Genomic DNA, 5,246 nt, shown 5'->3' on the forward strand with positions numbered 1-5,246 from the left:
GTTTGAAATTTTGAAGAAAGTGGGAAAAGTTGCATACGAATTAGCTTTACCGCCTCATATGCATCATATTCACAATGTGTTTCATGTGTCCATGCTTAAGCGATATAATCCTGACTCTAGGCATGTAATAGGGTATGAGCCGATAGAAATCCAACCTGATTTATCTTTTGTAGAACAGCCGGTAAGAATTTTAGATCGTCGAGAGAAAGTGTTGAGAAATAAGTCTGTATATTTAGTGCGAGTGTTGTGGAGAAATCCTATGGTTGAAGAATTAACCTGGGAACTTGAAAGTGAAATGTTAGAGAAATACCCTTATTTCTTTTCATAGAAGATTCTTAGGACAGAATCCTTTTAAGGGGGAAGGATGTAACGACTGGGAAATTTACGTTTATTTTATATCATAATTATAATAAAATATGTGTATTACTATGTCATTTATGTGTGATTATCTGATAAACCCTAACTATTATATGTTACGTGTATTCCATGTCATTTCTGTATTTTAAGGTATTTTTTTTCCAGATATTTTATTATGCATTCATAGGTTTTATTTCAAACGTTTTACGACCCAAATAATGATTTTAAAGCCAGTATTTCAAATAAAATAATGGGCCTTATTTTTCATCAAATGGCTTTTACAATCGTATTATTCTGAACATCTAGATATTTTATAAATTTTCTCGTTTTACGAAAAATGACTTTTCCGGGCCCCATTGGGGGTCAAAAACCCCAAAAAAATCACATTTTTATTTTTATAAAATTATAGGACTTTCATTTATATTATTTCTTTGCATTTTTACATTATTCACAATTTTTGGGAATTTTTGGCATATATATTGTATATATAAAATATTTACAAATTAAATTTTAATACTCAAAAATTATAAAATTAGGGGCCTATTAATTTTAAAAAGTGTAGAACTAGGGCCTTAATTTTAATTAGGAGTATTATTTTTACTACTATAAATAGCCTAATTTTTATTTAATTAATTATAATTAACAATTAAAAATCAGAAAATTCTCTGAAATCGGGTCGGGAAGAACAGGTTCGGGTCAGGAATTCAAGTCGTGATTTTGATCTGATTACAGCACCAAAACAAGTGATTCGAGTATCCAAATTGAAGGTTTTGATCTGTTCTTTCTGTTTCTTGCATCAATTTCACGTTTTATTGCATCGTTTTTGATTTTCAATTTCTAGGGTTTATGTCGAATTTTCAAAACACAACTCGATGATTTCTGTGAATATTTGATTCTTGTAATGATAGGCTTTGATTGTATATGTTCTTAGCTTTAATTTGCACTATAGAACGTTAAGTTTGGTTTACAAAATCGAAAGATGGATTTTTGGCCGGAGTTCTTGATGGTTTTGATCGGAGAAATTGTTGCAGGGATGTTTCTGGTCGATTTTGGCCTGAAACAGATTGGGGAAGTAATTTGGGATGTTTTGGGATCAAAAACGGAACCAAACGGTGTCCGTTTGGCCAGGAATTGGGACGCCGGAGTCCGGGAAACCCACCGGAATCTGGGGATTTTCCGGTGAGTTCATCCCCGACCCGGAAAATTCTTGGTGACCCGGTTGCAACCCGATTTGCAACCCGGGTTTGATCTGATTTTGTCAGAAATGGATTTCTGACATCTGTTTTTGGATTTTAATTTTAATTTTTATTAATTTTAAAAATCAGATTTATTCAATTTATAAATTGATTAATTAATTATTTAATTAATTGATTTATATTATAAATAATTCTGAAATATTTTCTAAAAATCAGATTTAGTTATTTTCTTAATTATTTATTATTTATTTATTTATTATTTAAAAAATGATTCATTATTTTGATAATTAATCAAATAATTTTCAATAAATCATAATAAATTCATTTTAATTCCAAAAATTATAAAAAAATTATTTTTAATTCTTTTTTTTCTTAAATAATGATTTAAAAATTATTTTTGAGATTTAAAAATTAGTAATAATTAATTATAATGATTAATAAATGGAATTATCAGTATTTAATTGATAATAATTCAACCGTTAGTCCGTTTTGCGTGAAACGAAATCTTGTTAACTCAGAAAAATGAATCCTTTTCATTAAAAATAATATGAAAGCTTAATTTCTTCTAAACATTAGTTGATTTTGTGATTTGTTTGATTATCAGTCGAGTTACGTGCCGAGACGAGTCCGAAAAAAATTCCGGAAAAATGGGAAACGAGTCAGATAACGATCAGTTGAGTGATCAGCGAGTCGATTTTAGTTTTAAAAATTATTTTAACCATAAAAATGTGTATGTGCTTATGTTCTTATGTGTACTACGTGGTTAATTGAGTCTTACTTGCTTATATGTAATATATGAGTCAGTCATAAGCGCATGGGTAGATGTTAGGAACGGTTTGAAATCGATTCAAATGAAGTACGACGTGACTTAACCAGTCTGTTTTGACAACAGAAGCTAAGCCAGCCAGGCAAGTTGAGTCGGTAATAGTCCAAGGTGATAGACAGAAGTGATTCAATTACAGTGAGTCGCGCAGAAGGCAAGTTTTTCCCCTATTCTGCTTTCAGAATAGTGATACTGATTCAAATGCTTATCACATTTGCATTCTCTTGATTATTGTTCTTGATCACTGATATATACTTGCTATTCCTTTGTTCATATTTCATTTCGATTCTTGATTTCTCCGTTTCTTTGAATTCTTTATTCATATTCCATTGATAATACATTGAGATTGATATATTCTGGTATTTGGGATATATCAAAGCATACCGATTGTTTCGGTTGCTAAGCGATGGACTGGATAATGATATTTTTGGGATTGAGTGTGTCTTAATCCTGAGGACCGGGATGACTGGTGCCTCGACGTGGGCCGTAGTGCCTGGGTACCCGACTGGATCTATATATTGAGATATGGATCTGCATTATATTCTGACTGATCAGCAGAATATAGATGCGAACTTGTGTCCAGTTTAGTTCATTTGTACTCACCAGTAATGGCCTTCTTTCTATTCTCGTGAGGTTATATCTTGGCAGATATACCTGGGATGACGAATTCATTTAAAATGCTTTAACACTGTTTATATTTTGTGGACTTGTTGAGCAATTTTTTTTGGCTCACCCCTTTTGTTGTTAATCACCTTATTGTTTTCAGTTAAGAAGGAATATGAAACCAATCAGGACTCGAGTGGTAAAGAAGCGGGTCAAGCCTCGAGATCCTCTCATACCCAAGGTGTTGATCCCAATCCAGGAAGAAAGCTTTGAGTTGCCCGAGCAGGTGGAGTGTTGATAGATAGTGTGTGTGTTTGATTAAAAGTTGAACTTAGTTTAAAATGAATTAGACAATGGTTTGTAATAAAGAGAGTTTGTGAGACTTTGAATGTTGGTTTGTAATAAAAGTAGTTAGTGGTTCTTGTTTTCATACTTCAACCTAAAAAGATCCTAGTTAGTGTTAAAGGGGTTTAATTTTATTTCTTTATTAATTGTTAATCAGATTGTACAGGTTTGGTGATTAGCTAGTAACCCTCAAACTTATACCCCGGGTCTGGAGGGCGTTACATTATTCATCTTATGTGCATAACTAACATATAAGATAACGTGTTAATCTCTATTGAAGCGACATCGAATATAGAGATTTAGAACTTACCATGCTAGCATAGGTTCATGTATTTATTATGTATAATTCGTAGGTAAATTTACCCATCTTACTTGCCATACGTAATCACGATAGATAACTTGTTCATTAAACCTTTATGTTGTCAAATTCTATAAACATATAGGGTCTCAACATAATTGGTGTCTATTCAGCTTCTATCTCTTTTGTGTATGTCTGGTAGCAGGGTATTCGTACAATGAAAGTTGGCGTTTACTAGTTTCGTGTTATCTGATTAGTTGTCATCACCATCAAATGCTAAGGTTAAGAACTATGACTTTGAATGAAGTAGTAATGAAGTTAGAATCCCATGTTTATCTCATATAGTTAATTCAATCACTTTTATTCTTGGTTAATTGCATGTTAGTTTAATCTTAGTTATAAACATCTCAACTTGTTATTATCTTTGCATTGAGCGATAGCCATACCATTATTGCATAGGTGCATAATCTTAAGTTAACTAAAAAGAGTCTATGTGGGAACAAATCTGATTTATATCTTATACTACTTGTGAACGTGTATACTTGCGTATAATTTTCGCGCGTGTTTTTGCCCTAACAATTCACTCCCTAGAAAGTTGGCTATTCCTTATAATGTCAGAAGAATTCATCATCAACCAAATCACATGATGCGGTTCAGGGATCAAGATGGCTATAGAAATTTTTCAGATTCAAAGACCAACTGAAAATAGCTAGTAGTGCCTAATGGGAATGCTGAATCCAAAGGTTGAAGATGAAGGACTTTTCTATGGAATTCTTCAAAGACAAATTGGTTACAACCAAGAAAGGAAGAAAAAAAAAGCAGAATGATCAGCTCAGTCTGAAGGAACACCATCTTAAAGTAATTTTTTTTTAGTTGTACTTTCTATTATTTTGAAACATAGCAGCCTAATGATCAATTGTTTGTGTTATCTTTAAAGAATTTTGTTCATGGTATATTTTATTATCATCAAGACTTTAATTTATGGTTGTTATTGAAGGGTTTTTAGCACATAAACGCAACGGAAACGTAAATTAAATCTTAAAAAAAACTGAAACCCTCCGCAGGATCCACGCGAAAAATAATATCTAATTCGTAGTTCAGTATGTTTACCTTAAGAAGCTTTACGTTAATGGAAAGATGGAGGTCTTTAATAGCGATCCAAGAACGATGAACGGAAATCCCTAGCAGCTGCTCCTCAAGTGTGAAGCACTCCACCGGTATCCACCAAGAAAATGATGTAATGAAGGAGGAGGAGATGGAGAGAATTAGGGTTTTGTAAATCTTTTTGGTTGAGGCAAAAATAGGGTCTATAATAGTATATTTATAGGCAAAATTTTCAGCTGAAAATTTTCCCATAAAATATTATTATTATTAACCCTTTATTATTCTCAATAATAATTAAAACACCTTTTAATTATTAATCCTTTTTCTAAACATTTTAGATATAATTCTCTCACTTAATTTAATTTCCAAAAATTAAATTCTTAATTAATAATATTAAGAACTTTTTTCTTAATTAATTTATAATCAATTAAATCTCATTTAATCAATTATTAAATTTTCCAATTATTTATTTATTTCATAAATAAATAATTATCAGCCATTATTAATTAATTTCTCCACC

The sequence above is a fragment of the Apium graveolens genome, chromosome 2 (genome assembly GCF_009905375.1).
Source record: "Apium graveolens cultivar Ventura chromosome 2, ASM990537v1, whole genome shotgun sequence".
Taxonomy (NCBI): Eukaryota; Viridiplantae; Streptophyta; class Magnoliopsida; order Apiales; family Apiaceae; genus Apium; species Apium graveolens.